Here is a 21674-nt window from a genome sequence, read left to right on the forward strand (position 1 = left end):
GAGTAGTCCTCTGTGCTGAACTAGAAAGCTAGGTCCCCAGAAGAAAAGCATTTAAACCTAATAGCCCTCAGAGTCAAGCCAAACTTGAGACATTTTGATGCCAAACCTTAATCTTAGTGGGCAACAAGGAATACTAAATTCAGCTCCTGCTCCCTCTTCCCTTCCTGCCTAATGGAAGGACAGGAGAATTATTTTGGCTTGACGTGGCTGCAGACCATTAATATATTATTTCTCCTAATTAGCCTATTTAGTTAGAGATTTACTAACTAAGAGAATTAGGGTTCCTAACAGTTGATATCCACAAGAAGTATGCCAAGGAGAATACAGCCAAGCAGAGAAGTCTGCCACCATCCCTCCTGCACATAAATCGGAGCTTTAAGATATAGTGATTACAAAATGTGCAACTGACAAACATTATACTTGCAGTCTAAGAGGTTTGGAAAAAAACCTCAGTTAGCTCCAATTTTAAACATGATTGCACTGATTTACATACATGTCTGGCATTTCCCATACTCCCTAAGATGTATCTGAAAAAAATCTATTTTCCTAAGAAGGTTTGGTTTTCTGGAAAAACACAGTTCCACACACACTACAAAACTTTACTAAAATACCAATTGCACGCTTAAAGTCTTGATCTGGTAATCTGACTCTCCTAGAAGAATCTACTTACCATGTATATTTCTCATAACAATAGCCAACCATGTGTGTTTGAAAAGTAGCAAGCAGTTACCTCTGTTTGGAGGTGCTGTGCCTTTAGTTTCCTGAGAAGCCTAGGTACTACCTGGTAATAATGTGCTTGTAACTATGTTAAGTACCATTACAGAAATTTCAATCTGCTTTATACTGAGAATTGATTTTTAAATATCCTGCATAAGAAGTAGTAGTAGACACTCGAGAATTATGATGTAGCTTGCTTTAATCTATACTGAGTACCTACCATATACTAAGCATTGCATAATTTGCTGTGCTTCCTATACTAAACTGAGGTATATATAGTCTAGTCCCAGCTCCTAAAGAGTTCGTGGTTTAGCAAGGGAAACAGACCCATATAAATAAAGGGGTTTAAGAGGATATAAAGGAAAGCATCAGAGGATGCTGCACTTAAGTAGGGTTTTGAAGGATGAATTTGTGTTCTCTAGTTATACCTGAGGAAGAAAGAGGAGGGATCAAAACATACCAGGTAGAGGAATGGCCTGAGTCAGTCATGGTGATGGAGAGGAATCCCACAAAGCAAAGGCTGAGGAGACTCAGAAGGAATTCTTGGGGGTGGAAATCTAGAAGAGGAAACTTGAATGTCTTGAACTCCATGCTAACCAAGTTCAGACCTAACTTGGAGGCAATGGAGAAACACTGAAGGTTTGTACTTGGTAGAGTGACACGATCACATCAGGGTTTTAGAAGGATTACTCAGGTGGCAGTGGGCAGCGGGAATGCTGGTAGTTATTCCTGGAGACAAAATCAGCACTTAAGGGATTTTTGGAATAGCTTGTGGGGGAGACCATGTTGAACAGAAGCAAAGTGTGTGTAATGAGGATGGAAAGGAGAGGAGAAATTCGAGAGATGTTGAATTCCAGTCATGTAAATCAGTAGATTCTCAAGGTTTTTGTTTATTTTTTAAAGCATTTGAATCTGCCACTTCTCTAAGAAAACCATCTGAAATACTTATGTATAAAATATGAAAGTTGTATTTGGTTAATAAATGTAATATGTAAGTTCAAGTATGTATTTACTTGTAATAAACGCAATTACTGAAATCAATGTATTAGCTCATTAGTTAGGGCAAATTTGCTAATAAAATCTATTTACGGTTAAGAATCACTGCACTTTATCAGCAACAATGTACAACTTATTACATTTTTAGTTGTATATACTGGATTCATGAAAGTAAGTAGTTATAAGGGTAAATGATCATCATTAAAAAAGATTACTTTAAAATAGCAGATACTCCTCAGCTGAATTGATCTGGAAGTGTGAAATAGAAGTATCTGGTATATGTTTGTATCAAAATTATATCACCAATATATAATAATGTTTGCATTCCCTATAATGTGAACATCTGAAAAGGAACACCTAAAGTGTAAATGTATTAAGTTATCTATGACATTAAGGCATTGCATTGTGATATATTATGCATTCTTATTGCACAATTGATTTTTTTCTTGGCCAGGAGAACTACAGCCCCTAAGCTAGTGCTCCTAAATCTTGCCAGCATATGGTTGAGACTAGCACACACATGCTTTAGTAATGAACTCACTTACACAATTTTATGTGAGCAGACCTAAGCAGGTTTGATTTCCAGAAAAGGTACTTGTGTGTGTGTGTGTATGCATGTGCACAAGCACATGGTATGGCAGAAGTGCCACAAAAGGAATTCTAACCACCAACGTATCTTAATATATCAGTAATCACCAATATGTTAAAGTATGGCATATGGCGTATATAGAGCTATATAAAAATACAAGTTGACCCTTGAACAATGTAGGGGGGTTAATTTATAGCTGACCTCTGTAGTTCGCTCCACATCCGCAGATTCAACCAACCCTGAACGTTGTAGTATTGTAGTGCTTACTATTGAAAAATATCCTCATGTAAGTGGACCCGCACAGTTTCATCTTGAGTTGTTCAAGGGTCAACTGTATACAAATCATGGGATTTGTTTTAAACATTTCCCCTGAACACAATTTGAAAGCCATGGCCTAGATTATTCTATTTTATGATTAACCACATGTTGGCCATGATAACATTTGAAGAGCCTTTAATTTCTTTTTCCGCATCAGGTTAAATTGTTACCTAAAGTTTGTACTCTAGGAAAGAAATGATTTTTGTGTAAAACCCTTTGTGTAAAATGGCTTGAAATACATTTGCCTGTGAAGTTCCTGCTTTATTCTAGCTGGGGGAAAAGGAAAGTTACTTACTGAGCGTATCAGCTAGGATTCTTACATTTTGTAGAATGCGGATACTTCAAGGATCTGTAATGAGAACTTAGTGCTCAGTGGACAAACCTCATTCAGGAAAACACCGCTGGGTATCCTCTATGTTGGTGGTTCTCTATTTCGACTGACCACTGGATAATCCCGGAAAGCTTTTTTAAAAATCCCAATGCCCCAATGCCTGGCTTTCTCCCCTGCTCTGCAATTGTGACTTAATTTGTATGGGGTGAGTTTCGGGGATTGGTATTTTCAAAAAGTTCCTTGGGGAGTCTAACGTGAATTCAATGTTGGAAAGCCACGTCTATCTGGCAGGGCTTATTTTGGGTACCAGAAGAAGAAAGATTATTGATGTCTCCAATGGGAAAGGAAAATAAAGAATAATTTAACATACTGTGTTAAGTGCTAAAGAAGAGACAATATAGAAAGTACTATATGGAATTAATAAATAAGTAGTTGAATCTGATGCTGAGCTCCTTCTGATAGACGAATAGTAATTATAATGTTGGCAAAGTGTAGAGAGGCTTTCCGTGGCTTCCTGGAATTGATGATGGTTGAGTTGGAAGTAGGGTTCTCTCAGCAGGGAAAAAGTGATGTGAATAAAAGTGTAAGGCCTTGAGATATAGGGAGTCATCCTCTGCTTCTGACAGTGGACAAAGATGCTCAGGCAGTTTGGCGGTCACCTGACTCATTTCCTGATCCTGAGCACAACTTCCCAGAACAGATCCCTGATCTCCCTTTTGTGGTACCCTGTGTGTACTGGGAGGCCTGGGTCTTAGAAGTAAACTCGTATGCTGAGAGAGAGCATTAACCCTTTCAGATAATCATGCCCAAGGAGACATAATTTCATAAATGGAATTTATATAGCTTGAAAAGTTAATGCATCTTCCAAAGTGAGCATCTTAGTCACTTCTCAAGAGCAGGGTAAAACATAAAGCAGAGAATTCTTTCCCCCCACGAGGTCTGATAAAGCAAATCACCTACATGGAAAGACACTATTTTTGCCTGAGAGATTGGAGCACCTGATGAGTCATAAATCAATAAAAACATAGCCATAAGCTATTTAGTGATTCATTCGTTACTTATGTCTAAAATAAGCTTCCAGCAGAAGAGCATTTTACTTATACCCTCAGATTCTGCTCTAAGACGCACCCATAGAAAAACCTAGGGTCAAATCATGCCTTTGACTGCTAGGATAAAATTCCCATTGACGCAAAACCTCAGGAAATCTGTGGTTTGCAGAAGAAAGGTAACAATACCTATCTCACTGCTTCCATTTGAGAAAGCTTTTAGACTTTCTTTTCTGTAACTAAATGAAATTGGATTTTACTTTTCATACTTTTTTATTTTTGAAAAGAAGTTTACTAAGTGTGGCAAACTGTATTTTCCAAAAATGGCCAAAGCAGTATTCTCAGGATCAGCTGTTTGCCCTTTGCCATTTCCCCATCAAGAGGAAGAATCTATCTACTTCTCTTCCCTTTGAAACCTGGCAGACCTTTGTGACTGCCTAGATGAAAAGAATGTGTACAAGTGACTTTAGCGTGTCTGTTTCTCTTCTCCCTTGAACTTGGGTGGAACTTTGTGACTGCCCAAATGATTGCAATGCGTGGAAGTGATGCTTCTGAAGGTCAGTTATGAAAAGTGATACAGCTTCCATCTGGCTGCCTCTCTTTTGGAATGCTTGCCCTAAAAATCCAACCACCATATTGTCAGGAAGCCCGGGCCACATGGAGAGGCCCTGTGCAGAGGTCCTGGTAGGCAATCCCAGCTCAGGTCCCAGTCAACAGCTAGTGCCAAGTGACAGACATGGGTGTGAATGAATCTTTAGATGATTCCAGACCCCAGCCTTGGAGCCACCCCAGTTGGAGCTGAGTAGAGCAGGGTCAAGATGCCACCCCCCCCCATAAACTGCATATTTGGGAACAAAATTCATCAGTTTAAGTCACTAACTGTTGGCATTTTTTAACACCGTGGTAGATAACTGCAACAGTGAACAATAGTGAATGAGCAGATTTTTTTCATTTCAAGATGATTTTCAATATTTAATCAATGCCACTTGAATAATTTAAAAAGACTTATTAACCAATTAAGTCTATTGTAAAATAGAAGAAAGCAGAAAGAAGATTCAAGAACTACTGTAGAATGGAGGGAGAGGAATCTGTTTCAGAATTACCTCCCACTTCTGATTTCCTATTTTCCTCCATCACCTAAGTTGCTATGCAATAGCCAATTTATTTAGGGAAGACCAGAGCCAGGAAATTTAAGTAAGGATACCCAAACTTCTATCTGACTTACTTGCCTCAGGCATCCTATTTATTAATATGTAATAAATATTTCACCCAATAAGTGATGCAGATTACCTTCCTAGAATCCTCTCCTTCTTCTCATTGTGGACAGATACACAGCCTGCCCCTGGCGATCAGCTTTTCCAGTGCTTTTCTGCCCAGCATAACAGTAGTTGTCATCCCACATGCTGAACTCCCTCACCTACACCCTAGCCTTTTTTGGCCACGTCCTCTTGTGGCCAATCTTGAGCTACCACTCTCTCAGTTCTTTTCCTGTGGTCCCCAGTGCTGATGAGGGACATCATAGCTACATGAAGTCATTCTGTGCTTATTTCAAGTCAAGGTTCATGTTATTCAGCAAGACTTTTAACATTTCAGCCTTCTTAAATTGCACATAGTTTGGAAGTTAGCTGTCCCAGACTTTTTCAAAATGCCCTACTTAGACTCAATCCTTCTAATATATGACCTAAATCATTTTACACTAAGTTAGAGGTCATTGGAACTCAGTCCTTCTTCTGTGATCTGATATCTTTACATTTTAAAAGCTTTGTCCCTCAGCTCTAGTTTGGAGTGTGTGTGTGTCATCACTGCTATCCATTTCCTTCTGATGGGGAAAAACAATCTTGCCTTGGACCTCCTTCTGTTCCCCCAGCATATAGTCATGCTTTTCTGCCTGAATACAGCCTCCTTGGGCCAGCCTACTTCTCACCCAGCACTGACCTTGTGGTCTCTAATATACACATGTACACACACACTGTCACATATCTGAAGAAAAAAGTCACAAAAATACTCATAATTATCATGAGCATTGTATTCTCTTAAACATGATTCCATTTAATTATATTCTACATTTTAAAATGCTGGCCATGCCTGCTAGTAGTTTGAGGATCGCAGGGAAAGACTGGGTTACCAGTCTGCAGACAAGTATGAGCCAGACTGAGAAGGAAGAACTAAAGACCAAAGTTGGCATCAGGAATTTCTTAATAGAGAAGGGACAGCAGATAGCAAACCAAGTTCAAATAACAGACTTAAACAAATCAAGGTGGGACAGACAGAAAAAAAAATTCAAGAAGCAAGTACATTTAGATTTTTAAATGTGTATATTTAGAGACTGAAATCCAGTGAAAGGGTAAGTGGGCCCTAATTTTAAACACGGTGGGATTGGTGCCACATGGAGGAGACAGAGAAGAGCTCATTTCACATTCCCTGCTGGGCTGCTGGAGCATCCTGTTTTGCCTGAGAGATCTGCAGACGACTTGAGCAAATGCTTGTGGATAAGAAATCTAGAAAAGTTAGACTGGCAAATTCAGAAAGATTAGAAAGAAGGCAGATACACAGCCCCTCTGTTGAGGGAAATTTTAACAGTTGGAGCATCTCTGTGAATGAAGGTGGATACAAAGACCAGGGAAGGAAACTGCCTGGTTTAGAAAAAGCCTAAGGCTTATCGAATCCCATGTAGGATGCAGCATTTGAGGACAGAGACCAAACAAAGGCCTATTGTCTAAAGAACAAATGCAGAAAATTGTGCCAAAATTTCCTGGGTCTCTGATCCCGCACAGGTGGAAGGCAAGGGGACTTACAGTAGAAGGACCACTGGCCAAAATATGGAGGATTATTCTTAACTGTTCTGTGCCTCAGTTTCCCAAACTGTAAAATGTGGACCATAATAGAATCTCCCTCATAGGATAATTGGAAGGATTAAATGAAATGATATCTGTAAAGGGTTTAGAATAGGGCCTGCCATATGATAAGCATTAAGTAAGTGTTCCTGCTATAGTTATTTTTACTGCAAAATTCAAATAGTATCAAATCTTGATTCCAAAGGTTCTAGTTGCTTTGACTCTCTAAAGTTGCTGAATGACTTCATCAACTGAGGCTTCAGCTTGAATAGGATGGAGAAAGTTCCATGTTTTGGGAGAATCTCCATTTCTTTTCAGCTCCAGTGACATTCCTGGCCTCTTCCCAGCCCCTCATCACTGTTCCTGGGAAAGAGAAGTTGTTTGTTTATTGAGTTTGAAAAAACTGCTTAGAATGTGCCATTTTATATGTGTCCTCTTTCACTTTGGGTTGCAACTTGCCTGCCAGAAGTATTAATTTTCTACTTCTCCATGTTATAAACCTGCAAGATCAGGCCTATGATTGCCCAGAACTGCTTGTTACTGGCTGGAACATTTGTCTAATTCAAGGGTGAAGTAGAGGAGGCCTGTTGTGGCCATAAATCTAAGACAAGTCATGCCTTCCAATCAGAAATTTATTATAATAAAACATACCATACTATCTGAGCTCTGTGCCTTTGTCTCAGGTGGTTTTGAACCCAGGAAGGGAACGGAATGGTACTATTTTGTGACTTCTAAATCTTGGGAGAGAAAACTCATGCAAGGCATTAAAGTTTTAATTTCAAAGCAAGTAAGCACTTTATAAAAGGTATACTATTACATTTAGATGTTTATTTCTTTCCTGTGTTGATCTTTTTGGATACTCAAATTTTTATTTCCTCCTGACACTGTATAGCTGATTAAGCCATCAGCAACTTTAATAATGTATTCTATTTTCACAAAAGGATGTTTTCCTAACATGTGCTCTATCCATGCCCAATGAGTCCTTGGTAGCCACCCCAAATGGAAGCCATTTTCCATAGTGATAATTAATGACAAAAGTGCCATTCCTGTCACATTCAACCCTATGTCTCAATCAATATTCCCAACATATGGCAGCCTAATGAATCACTTGTATGTATTAGTAAAGTGCATCTGTCCAAAGCAGTCGTTCTCCACCAGTAGGGTATTTCTGATTCACTTTGGGAGCTTTCTTAAACTGCACAGTAACATCGTTCACTTCTCTAGCACAAGATTCTAGCCACCTTATGGTCATAAGTAATCTCCAGTTACATTGGAAAATAGACTGACAGGTTCTTAATTTGTCCTCTTCATTTATATTTTCTATGCTTGTGTGTCCTGATTTCTGAGTCTTTCAACCTTAGTTACTTCTTATTTTATTCTAACCTATGTCCTATTGTCAAGTTTACATCAAATTGGTCTTTTACTTGTTGGGGTTGATATTACTTAATGGCTCCGAGTGTGGAATTTTATGAAAATCTGGATTAAGGACTAGGGCCTGCCTCTGTGTAACTTTTCTTAATCAGTCTTAAGCCCCGATTTCCTTATCTATAAAACAGAGACCGAAGGAGTATCTATAGCATAAGGTTATTGTGAGGATTAAAAGACAAAATGAGCTGATGTATATAAAGTGCCTGGCAAAATGTGCAACCCAAATATATGAAAAATAGTAAGTGTTCAATAGTGTTGTTATTATCTTGTATTAATTTCAAGAGGAGAGATTTTCCCTTTAATCTTTGTCTAATAATCTTTTATTATTTCCTACTTTCTATTTTGCTTTCCATCTCAAGTGGCTTTACATGACAATTACCTGTTTTATTCAAGGGAATAAACTTACTACTTTATTAGCTTCAATTGGAATTAATTAAATAACCAAGCCAACTATACAGTAATGGACAATTTATCTCACATAATTCTTTTAATATATATTTTTGAGTGCCTGTCAATTGACTGGAGTCTGTAAGATTCCTTTCCTTAAACTGTATCATTTACTTTAAAATATTTTACTATTTCAGACTGGCCTTCCCCAATTATTCTGAATTAATTATGTGTGTCTATATAAGAAACAATAAACTGATCTCATTTGGTCTATAATGAACCATAGCATGGAAAACCTCAGTGCCAATTTATCCATCCAGTGATGAATATTCCCACATGAAGCGTCACCCCGTTCCATCTTCCATGCTTTACTAAGAATTAGAGCTGCCAGATGAAATGCAAGATGCCCAATTAAATTTGAATTTCAGACAAAAAAAAAAAAGAATATATGTCCCAACTGTTGCAGAGGGTATACTTCCACAGCACTATTCATTATTTAACTGAAATTCAAATTTAGCTGGCATTGCTAAATCTTGCTAAGGATGCTAGCAGAAATGAGAAAACTGAAATAAAGGTAATTCATTTAGTAAGACTGCTAAACTTAGAGATTGCTGGGCCATGCTCTTCTCTTGTGTTTCTATAAATATTTAACTTGATCAACCAGTTATTTGCTATAACTGAAGAAAAAGCTGCCTGTGTTCCCTCACTTTGTGGTTAGAGGGGACATAGCTCAATCTACAAATCCAGGACCAGAATGTTGTTGGCAGTCATGCTAGTCAGACTTAATGGATATAATATCAAAGGCCCAATTCAAGCCTGCTGTCTTTCCAGGGGCCCTAAGCCCCACCCTGCTTTTCTACCTTCCTGAATCCTGTCTGTGTACAATTCCTCCATTGATTTCTCAGGCTTCATCTGGAGTTCTACCTGGGTAGAGCTGGCAGGATCAGATTAACACATCAAACACAGAAAATAGCCCCATACATAGATTGGTGCGAAAAGGCTATGAGATCAGTACCTTACAGTGACTTTTGCCTATAATTTAGCTGTCAGCTTCAGTTCTTTGAGCTCAGACTTAATGACCAGGTAACACAAACCTCAGTTTTAGAAGGAATTAATTTGGCTATGGGCCTCTTTCTGTAAACTCCCTCTCTCTTTTCTGCAGTGCACAATTTTGACTTTCATTCTGTAAATATCCAGTCATCATTATTGTCTTTAAAGTATCTTTGCTTGGCCTCTGGTCTTGCCATGTACCCCGGTGACAGGGCCAAGGTAACTAAGTCGTGGAAACTGCATACTGAGCTGATAAGAAGAAAGGAAAAGGATCATCTGCTGAGTTCTGATTGTACTCTCAATCAGGAAAACTGCTGGAGCCTAAGATAATGGGCCGGCCGTTGCCTTTCTTCAATTAAGTGTGTGTTTCCTCTTCTACCTGGAAAAAAAAAGGCATAAAAACATTTTCTATTAGAGTAACTCTCCTGGAAATGTCTGCATTGTCTCCTAGAAAGGGGGCATCAGTTAACTACCCAGTGGTACATTCCTACAGGAAAAAAGAGCTATTGGCCTATCTATAGGGCATAACTCTCAATGATGAAGATAGTAAATTTGAAGGATTAGGTGGCTGGACCTGTTTCTACAGACTAACATTCATAGTTAAAGTTACAGGGTTATACTACAGTGGGGGAACAGTGATTAGCTTAGGTAGTACACATACACACACAAATATCTCAAACTTGCTATTTGCATTAAAGCAGGATTCTTCCAAAAAATAATTATAAAAAGAATCATTGATTATCAAAAATGGAGTATCATAAAAAACAAAGATTAATATACATATATGAATTGGATACTGGCTCATAAAAAGGGGAAGATGAAGATTACAATATATTTAAAATATATTTCATATTGTATAAATAGTTTAATGAAGACTGAACCCTAGAATAACATATACCTTTCTTCATGTGAATGACACGTTATATAACCCAAACATACACATGGCACTTTGCATAGACGTGTGTGGGTGTTCAAACAGTATATTTTCCTCTAAGATGGGGGTTAGTGAATTACAGCTCATAGAGTGGATGTTTGTTTTTGTAAAGGAAGTTTTATTAGAACACAGACACCCCGTCTGTTTATGTATTGTTCGTGGCTCCTTTCACACTACACAGTGGACGTGAGTAGTTCCAATAGTGATTATATGGCCCACAAAAAATTTTGGTAAGACACAAATATGTATCTGATCTTTTAAAGGAAAAAGCAAAGACATGGGTATGGTATCTGTAGCTATAAAAAAATCATGTCTGTTTTAACAATTTCATAACATGAAATTCAATTTAGCTCTTTAGTGTTGACAGAGGAATAAGAAAGAAAGCCAGCTACTGGGTAAAGATTTTAATGTGCATAGAGATGTGTAGAAGAAACTTCCCTAGATGTCCACTCCAAGTTTCCTCTTCTCTTTATAATTTTATTTATATTTCTCCCTGCTCATTTTTATTATTCTGTTTCTAGCTTCTTGTCATTTATCTCTGTTCTACCTGTTTCTACATTTTCCACATTTCCACCATTTTCCACTATATTTAAATTTAAATTTGGGATTCATGTAAAAGCATAAGGACTTTTTGCATAGATGATGTATTTACCCATATCTGTATGAGCAGTGTTGAAAACTTTTCACCTCTAATGAACTAAAAAGATAAACTGAGTAAGATGAATAGGCCTCTTGACAGTTTCCCTGACATTTGTTTGATGTTACGTAACAGTAAAGCACAGAAAATCCTATTTGGTTCAATATACTTGTAATAAGCTTTGGTGGTAACCGTGATAATTTTTCAGACTTTGGAGACTGAAAGGCAAATAAGATAGGTCCAGATTTCTTGTTGTTCTCTTTCATACATCTTGCACTTCCTTCTTAAAAAAAAATTTTTTTTAATCGAAGAATAGTCGGTTTACAATGTTGTGTTAATTTCTGGTGTATAGCATAGTGATTCGGTTATACATATCCATGTATTTCTTTCCATATTCTTTTTTATTATAGGTTATTGCAAGATATTGAATATAGTTCCCTGTGCTATACAGTAGAACCTTGTTGTTTACTTTGCACTTTCTTCTAAGCGGTTAGGATCATTTGTCCTTTGTGTGTGCAAGTGGGTGTGATTTAACTAGATCTTGCTCTAGATTCATCTCCATGAAGACCTGGAGGACATCTGTTGTGCTTACACTTTTATTCCCAGTGCCTATTGTATACTAGGTCCTCCAAGAATATTTATCGAACTGCTTGAATGAATGACAGAGGGTCATTGAAACATTTTAGTAATTAGAAGGACAAGCTCACTTAAGTCTTACCTAAGTGATTCTAGTAGTAGTTTAAAGTTTAGATTTATAGGCTGTCACTCTGAGACTGAGCTGGATCTTATAATATTCCAAGACAGAAAATTCAGAAAATTCTTTAATTAAAGAAACATTAATTGAACATGCTTTATAGGCTAGATATTGTTTTCAGTATTGGACAATCAAGACAAACTTGATTAAGACACAGTCTTTACAATTTAAGATGCCTATGAAATGTGTAGTGAATTCTGATTAGAAAACTCAAAGGAAAGTATTTAATGGAGAAGACGGCATTTGAGAAGGGCATTGAGGGATGAATAGGAGTCTGATTGGGAGAAAGAGAATTACAGGCTGTGGGAGTAAATAAAGCCAAAGACGGTAGAAGGCAATGCTTGCCACTGGCCGGCAAGCGGTCTACTGTGAGAGCAGCACTCAGGGAAAGTAACATCTTGAATTACCAGGGAAGGTGGCAACACTCTTACTCTGACAAAAAGTGAGCGGGAAGCACTGAAAGTTTCCCAGGGGGTATAACGTGATATAATTCATGTTTTAGGAAGAGAAGTTTGGTGGCTGTATCAGGAGTAGGCTACAGGTAAGAAATCTGGTAAGAAGCCCATGGGAATAGCTCCACATTTAGACAATAAAATACTGAACTAATGAATTCAGCATGGTGGAAGAGAGGAAGACCAAATACTAGGACACTGAGGAGAGAAGGATCAACAAATCTGGACATGGTGTGAGAGTTCAGGGTGAACTGAAGCTAGCACTGTTGGAAGATTCCAGTTCACTGGCATTTTCCAAATATGAAAGAGAGGATGGAACCTATTCAGGATGAAAGATAGCAGGACCCCCTTTTGGCTGCAAGAAATGTGGGTCATGGGTTAAAATACAGACTGGATAAGGTTGTTCTCTCAGAATGCACTTCAGTCTTCAAGTACTTCAAGATGAACCATTCTGAAGTCAGTGAGAGTCACTTTACGTGTTGTATAATACTTATCTTTACTCCACTTGACATTGAGAAGTTGCAGTGCTAAGAAGGGGAATCATGACAGTGATAAAAAGGAAAACTAAGTGTGTTGTTTGAATTGACAATTATGCCATAAAGTTAGCTGTTGAAGTCTTTTTTTTTCCCATCATTTTTGTTTCCACACTTGTTGAACCAGGGAATAGATTAAGTGCAATCAATGGGGTTTATTTTTTTACAGTAAGTTGATAAGCTGGCTATAATTGTATGAATTAGGATACCAAAACACTGATAGGATTCCCAAAATCAACAGCCATCTATTTTCTAAAGTTATAGGGGAAAAGTACTGAATAAAATGCACAGGTAATTTAAAATCATCATTTAAGCTAGTAATTGGAATGAATTTCTTTAATAAATTCTTTAACTGGGTAGCAAATAGGATTTAAACTTCATTTCTTCAACCATTAAACAATCATAATAACACCAGATTGTAGAAGAGGGAAGGAAAAAAAAAAGGTAACTGTTTACTTGATAGGATCTTAATAGTTACTTTTTTAATGTAAGGTAAAGAAATTTGGTCTTTCATGTGTAGGAAAACAAAATAAGATATTTATGTAATTCACCAGTTTGAGAGTATGAAAGGCATGAACCCGGAAATAAATACTTCTCCAAGCCAGTCTGGTTCTTTGCCCCATGATAGCTACCGCCCTTCCCAACCCCTCAGGTGTGCCTCTTACTTCTCGACTACTTGCCTGGATCCGATTTACCAGCCCAGCTTTGGTGGGATCTATGTGAGCAGCTCCCGTCTATTTTTGTGCTTTTTCCTCAGTCATGTAATTGGGATTCTTCATTGTTCTAGGAGCTATTCCTGTCAATTCACGTTAGGTGCTTTCAACATCATGACAGGTTCTAGGGATAAAATGATGAATAAGACAGCTGTCACAATTTATAAAGGGAGAAAAATGAAACATGAACAATAATATTGGATGATAATTGCACCCAGCTATGTACCCATTATAGAGGTGGCAGAGAGAAAAGAGTGATTATATAATATTGGATGATAATTGCACCCAGTTATGTACCCATTATAGAGGTGGTAGAGAGGAAAGAGTGATTATGCCTGTGTTATGGGCACTGAAAAGGCTTTATAGAGGAGGAGACATCAAGACTGTGTTTTCAAAGACTAATTCAAATTTTCAGATTCAACAGAAGGCAATATGGGGAGATTGGGAATAGGTATTCCAGGTGGAAGGACAAAAAAAAAAGGCATGAAAAAATTAAAATGTTTGCCACACTTTTTGTAACTAACCTCTGTTTTGGTTCCTCTTCCCATTTGCCATTCTTACAATTTGCGAAAGTCCCATTCTCCTCCAAAAGAACTGAGTTCTGCCCCTGAATAGCAATCCTTTTTGATTGTGGCCATTAGAATTCCCTGAAGCTGCCTTTCAGCCCCAGATCCTGATCTGAATGTCACCTACCCCAAATCCCCTATTTCTGCATCTATTTTCTAACTTGGATACCTACTTGCCTGAACTAAAATGCTGTGGCTGTGACTCGAATACTGAGCTTTGTCTCTGTTGTAGATCAAGTGCCCTTGATCTACAACATCAAGGGAACGTTTAGTTAAGGATTCAGGTGCAAGTGATTTAGAAAGGAGGGCTGCCTGGAGAAACAAGTGAGCAGATGGAGGAGAAGCAGCCAAGCAATGGTGTGATTTCAGGTGTATCTTCAGGCTCAGCCTGACCCCACAGGTAGCTCTGGAGTATGAATAAGCTTTCAGAGACTGTCTCATCTGGGGGAAAGGAGTGGGGATTTTGTTCCCACCTAGGAATCAGCCATTGGCTACAGGTAGACCTGGCAGTCTGTGTATGTGGGGACCTAACCTGCCAGGCACTTCTGGGCAAGGTAACTCCAATACACAAGGGTGAGCCTCTGAAAGTCACAGGCTCAGCTGTTAGCAGCACTGTAGTCAGAAGACGGTGAATGCTGGGAAAGAGGATCAGAGGGGAGCAGGGGAGGTGAGTGTCCACTGCAGCCTCACGCTGCATCTTCCTCGTGTTCAGTGTTCATGCCTCGGATGCCTATTGGGCAGGGATGCTTTGGCTGCCTGAATCTCCTCGGACTTTTCCTTCTTGCTAGAATTAGCTGGGCTCTCTCTGCTGGGCCAATTTAAAATGCCTGCATTCCTGGGAAGCTATAGACCTTTCAAAGACAACAAAAACTGAAGGTATTTTTACTTCTTAGGAGGCTAGTAAAATTTCAGAGGAGCGGAGAGCTTTTGGTTGCTATCAAAATACAGTTCTACGTTGAATACAGAATTTGAAACTTAAATAAGCACAAAATAAAGGTAAGATTGATCTTTGGATTTCAAAAGCATAGGCTGTTTCCTAATCAGTATCCAAAGCAAGGGAAAGTATTTCGAGGATATTTTGTATTCTGATTTATTATGCTCCAAATTCAATCTTTCTGATTAGAAAGTTTATTCTTGCTACAATATAAAAGCAAGTGTAGGACAAGGGTACACAGCTAAATAAATTTTTATAAATTCAATCAGAATTTAAAAATATTTTAAGCCATGAAACTTAATACTGTATGATTAGTATTTAGAAGTAATGTAGAAAATAGATGTGCCTTTTTCTCTATTATTCTTATGTGAGGATTATCCTAGTCATTTTCTCTCCTTTCTTCCTCTTTCTCTGAAATGAAATATTTTAAAAATCTCAAATTACAGGAGTTATAAAGATGTACATTTGTATATATCTATAAGAAAGACAAATAATGATGTACTTATGTGGCAGAAATTTGTTGAAATTAACAACTTTCAAGTCAAATTAGAAAGCTAGTATTGTATAAATATACCACAGATTTATCCACTCCTCTGTCAATGGACATTTAGGTTGTTTTCATGTCTTGGCTATTGTATATAGTGCTGCAATGAACATTGGGGTGCATGTATCTTTTCAAATTAGTTTATACAATGGAATACTACTCACCCATAAAAAGAGTAAAATAATGCCATTTGCAGCAACATAGATGGACCTGGAGATGATCATTCCAAGTGAAGTAAGCCAGAAAGAGAAAGAAAAATACCATACGATATCATTTACATATGGAACTTAAAAAAAAAAAGGAAGACACTAATGAACTTATCTGCAAAACAGAAACAGATTCATAGACATAGTAAACAAACTTATGGTTAGCAGGGAAAGCAGGTGGGAGGGGACAAATTGGGAGTTTGAGATTTGCAAATATTAACTACTATACATAAAATAGATAAATAAATTTCCTCTGTGTAGCACAGAGAACTATATTTAATATCTTACAGTAACCTATAGTGAAGAAATACGGAAATGAATATATGTATGTATATATATGACTAAAACATTATATTGTACATCAGAAATTGACACATTATAACTGACTATACTTCAATTTAAAAAAAAAAAAAGCTAGCATTGATTCAGCATAGTATCTAACAGCCTAAATTGTTATTCAGAATTACTAGCATGGCATAGTTACTGCTGTGAACCAAACGGGTTAATTTGTACTTACTATAGTTTAAATATATTCTGTTTTTACTCTATTTCTTGGAAAATTGGTGGTTTATGTACAATAATTCTTACCTAATGAGACTATCCAGTTATACAGTTTCCTGTCATTCTGAATAAATGGGCACTGGCTATATCTTTGTTTCCATCATACTATGTGGTGACGTCATACTCCAATTTTAAAGATAATTTTATTTATCACACCGGAATTGGCCAATGCCTGGAAAGGTTACATCTGTAAAGTAAACATAGAACACTAAGGAGCCAAGTGGAGCCCTGATGATTTGTTTACATTGAACATTGATTTTTTAAAACCTCATTTCCCTGTTTTGTTACCGATGGAAGTGGAAAAAACAATAGAATCTCTCAATGAAAAAAACTCCCAGATTACTTAGTTGTAAAAACAGGTCCTTGACATTCTTCCTGTTCATCTAGGGAGATACTGACATCCACTTTGTTACCTTTGCCTCTGGAGGTAGGAGGGAAGGTCATTCATGATATGATGCTTGGATGTTTCTTCAAACACAGCAGAGTAACAGATAAAAGGAAATGGCATGTGGAGTTGGCATGGATGGCAACTGTCAATGGGAGGAGAGATTACACCATACACATCTGTGATTATAGGTCATTTTCCTTCATATTCTAATATTTATAACTTTATTCAAATAGCAAGTAAACATTAGCATTTTCCTTTTGTTCCCAACAAGTGTTCCTGGTAATACTGTGACGACAAGGGTACTTTTTGATTCACCTTGGTTACCTTTGAATAATAATTAATGGAAATATAGATGACTAGTCAAATATTTTATTACTTACCTTAGAAATTGATAGTTTTACAACTTTACATTAGATAGAAGAGTACAAACAAGTTGTAGTCTTTCAAGAAATGTCTATGGAATTTTATCTCATAATCTTGGAATTGTCATTCCTGAGTTGAGTTCATCAAGTCATACTTGATTTAAATGGCCTATAAATTGAAAAATTAGAAAAACAGTCTTTTAACATGTTCCTGTTTAGTGGCTGGATCTTCTTTTGGTCTTTTAAGTAAAAGCTTAAAAAGAAGATGGATGATGCATTTTCCCAGTACTCTTGAAAAATGTATAATGATTTAAATTGAACAGAATTTCACAAAATATCAGATGCACTGTCTCCTTTTAGTAGACTCTAAATGTGGTACATAGGAGATACTCTTTTAGCAGCTACTACGGATATGAGATTGGATATTGATTTATCAATACTTTTTTTATTAAAGCCATATGTTTTATATGTTTATATACACAGCATATTCTAAAAGTGTTTATTGATATCAGGAGAGCAAGAATTTAAATTCTCTACCAAGTGGTATGTCAAAGTGAGTCCTTCTGGACCAGACTTCACTTCCCAATTACATTGGCAGTAACTTGAATTGCAAAAGCTCTGCTTAAATGATTGAGATATGATTCCTACAGAGGCAGGGATCCCTGATGGACTTTATGAGGTTTATTCATGGCTTCTTAAGAGGGCATTTACCTTGGAAAGTAGTTAATAGCACAGACTGTCATATCCAACTGCCAATTCCTCTTGGCTCAATCTGTAAAATATATCTGAAAACTTGTTACCATTCTGCCCCCACTCTTCCAGGACACCATCCCCTCTCACTTGGATTGTTGCCATAATCTAACTGATTTCCCTGTTACTATACTGCTCCCTCTAGGTTCAGTCTCAACACAGAAGCAAGAGCAATCCCTTGAAAACATGAGTCAGATAACGTTGTTCCTCAGCTTAAATCCTTCAGTGATAGCCCACACCACTGAGTGAAAGCATAAAGCATTATCACAGCCTTCACTGTTCTACAGAACCTGCTTCCCTCTCCCCATCAGCTCTGTGACCTCTTATCCCATAAACTGCCCCCCTCCCCTTTCCTCTAATCCCTCTTCTCAAGCCTCACTGGCCTCTTCAGTCTTCCTGCCTCAGAGCTGTCTCCTCTTCACCAAATATCTCCATTGTCTACCCTCTCATTGTTTTCAATTCTTTGTGCAAGTGTTTCACATGTTATGTTTTCAATGAGGCTACCCTTTACCCCCATCTTACTCCACTCTTCAGCCCTTTAACATGTTTTTTCCCCATTTACTTTTTTTTTATTAATTTTATTTTTTCTCGATATGTTTTTGATTTGCAGTGTTGTATTAGTTTCTGGTGTATAGTATAGTGATTCTTTTATATATATATTCTATTTCATTACAGGTTACTACAAGACATTGAGCATAGTTCTCCGTGCTATGCAGTAGGACCTTGTTGTTTATTCTTTACATAGTTTGTATCAGCCAATCCCAAACTCCCAAATTATCCCTCCCTCTCCCCTGTGCCCCCTAGTAACCATAAGTTTGTCTCCTGTATCCATGAGTTTCTTTCTATTTTGTAAGTAAGTTCGTTTGTGTCATTTTTTAATTTTTTTATTATTTTTTCTTTCACAACTGAGATTTTATTGGTTGTTTTGAGGATCAGTACAAACATTTCAATTTGTACACAATTCTTAACACACACACCAAAAATCATGTAGTTGTGACTCTTTTCCAAACAGTTATTCCAGTGACTTTCCAGCTGAAAATTTGAAAGCAAATTTTCCTTAACAGGGTATCAAGTACCAGTATCATCCAATGTTGATATGCTGTTACATCGTAAGTCCCACCAATTCACAATTTAATATCATATACACTACATACTAAAATTTTCAATCGTTCACAGCACATTAACAAAGTTACTAGGAAAACTGGACTACCACGACCAAAGATGTTACAGAGTACACAAAATTCCGATAGAGGAGAGCCAAGATCAAGGAGTGGTTTGCTTTAGGAAACAATTCTACCAAAAACAATATGGGAAGAGAAGTAATTTCAAGTGTTCAAGACATTAAATGCACAACTGACTCCATACTGCAATTTAATTATGCTCTGTATTATAGGATATAAAAACTAACCCCCTATCTGTGGAATGTTAAGCTGACACTGAAAACAATCAAAGCCTCCCATATTCAATATCCCACTATTTTCTGGTTGTATCAAAAAATAAACAACCAGCAAATTATTTCACCTCTTAAAAAAAAGCATTTACACTTAAAAAATGGGATGAGGTGGGATTCCCTCCTTCTGGAAAATGTTTCTAGAGCTACTAAAAAACTTGCATTTACAAAATAGTTGATAAAAATATTCCTCTGGATTGTACAAGAAGGGAGACAGGGACGACTGATAAAACCAGGTGTATGCTATTAATCAGACTTCGCTTCTTTCTCTCCTGCTTCATCTCATTTTTAGTTTCTCTCATTTTTAGTTTCTCCGTTTTCTGCAGGTAAATCTTTTGTCTCTTGGTTAGCCACTTCGGCCTGTTTTCCCTTTGCTCCCCTTTTCCCTTTTGTTTGCACTTCTTTGAAGATTTATCCTTTCCTGCCGCCTTTTTGGGCTTTGTTTCCACTTTCGCAGAAGCAGGTTTAGCGGACAACCTTGCTGATCTCTTGGGCTCCTCTTTCGCCGCCCCCTCGGCGGAACTGACCTTCCTCTTGGGCATCATGGCAGCGGGGCAGGCATGTGCCGGGTGCCTGCGGGCCGCGGCGCGCCGAGAGCCTTCGCGAAGCTGGGCTTAGTGGCCGCTGCCGCTCCTCCCACCACCCGAGCTGCTGGGATCCGCCTGTGTCATTTTTTAAGAGTCCACATTTAAGTGATATCATGTATTTATCTTTCTTTGACTTACTTCACTTAGTATGATAATCTCTAGGTCCATCCACGTTGCTGCAAATGATACTATTCCATTTCTTTTTATGGCTGAGTAGTATTCCAGTTTATATATATGTCACATTTTCTTTATCTAGTCATCTGTCAATGGACATTTAGGTTGCTTCCATATCTTGGCTATTGTAAATAGTGCTGCTGTGAACATTGGGGTGCATGTGTCTTTTTGGATTAGAGTTTTCTCTGGATGTATGCCCAGGAGTGGGATTTCTGGATCACATGGTAAATCTATTTTTAGTTTTTAAGAAACCTCCATACATATTATTTTTATATCTTCCTTTTTCTCTTTCATTAAAATATGAATTTCATAAAGAAAGGGATTTGACTGTTTTGTTCATTGATGTACCCTCAGGGCCTAGCACGTTATAGATGTTCAGCAGATATTTCTTAATGAATGACTGAATCCATTGCTATTTCATGACAGTGGCAGAAAAGAGTGCTTTGGTCACCATAACATGGGCCACTACCTTCTGCTGAAATGTGGTATCTTTGAGGGGGCACAAATAAACAGTTCCCCCGGCCTGGTCTAGGTCTAAACCAATTGATAAATAAAGCTAAGTTTCAGCAGAAAGAGGACAGAATATCAACTTGTTATTGAAAGGACCAGTGAAAGGACATGCTTATGTCTGTAAGCAAGTCAGTTACCTCAGACTGAATCCCCAAATTAGGCGCGTGTATCTACAAAGCAACACTGGACCACAGCAAACCTCTCCGAACAGGAGTGGAATGAGTTCCCAGGGAAGCAGAGAATTCTCACTCCCCAGAATAAGGAAAGAGGAAGGAGCTGGGCTAGTCATGCAGTTTCTCCTTCCAAATTCACAAATAACATATTTTTCTTCTTGGAGGTGAGTGGGAGGTAGAGCAGTTGATGGGATATAGTAGAGAAATGTGTGGTGAGAGGATGGAGCGGGTAGGAAGTTTTACCCTAAAAAGTATCTCTTCATACGGAAGAAAACATCAGGCATGGGGAAGAAGCACTGTCCTCTAATGATATCTGTACTGTTCTTCTCTTGATTTTTTTTTTTTTTAAGGTTAGAAGTAATAGATCTCACGTATTTGGAATTGTCACTTTTGCTTTCTGCAAACCCAGAGATTAATAGGGATTTGGGCTTCATCTGAAGGTTCAGGGAATGATGGAAGGAGTTTAGCAAGCTGGTGACATGATTAGATATGCTTTAGTAAGATCACTGGTGGGAGGGTGGAGAATGTTGGAGAGGAACAAGACTAATGCCATGTGGCCACTTGGAGGTTGTAGGTGTAATCAGATAAGAAGCAACTAGGGCCTGAATGAAGGAGAGACCAGGAGGAAAGCAACCAGATTCTGGAACTATTAAAGAGGTGGGGCCTCAGGACTCAGTAATCACTCTGTATGAGGAGAAAGAGAGGAAGCATCAAGGATGTCAGTGTTTCATTAGGGCAGTTTTAATGGAG

General features: G+C 37.9%; 1 pseudogene; it reads right to left on the reverse strand.

Moving 5' to 3' along the window:
* Window positions 1-6008: 6008 nt before the first annotated feature.
* LOC105077690 (non-histone chromosomal protein HMG-14 pseudogene) overlaps window positions 6009-21674 on the reverse strand; it is a 47735-nt pseudogene continuing 32069 nt past the window's right edge.

Source organism: Camelus bactrianus, chromosome 2, assembly GCF_048773025.1.
Source record: "Camelus bactrianus isolate YW-2024 breed Bactrian camel chromosome 2, ASM4877302v1, whole genome shotgun sequence".
NCBI classification, from domain to species: Eukaryota; Metazoa; Chordata; class Mammalia; order Artiodactyla; family Camelidae; genus Camelus; species Camelus bactrianus.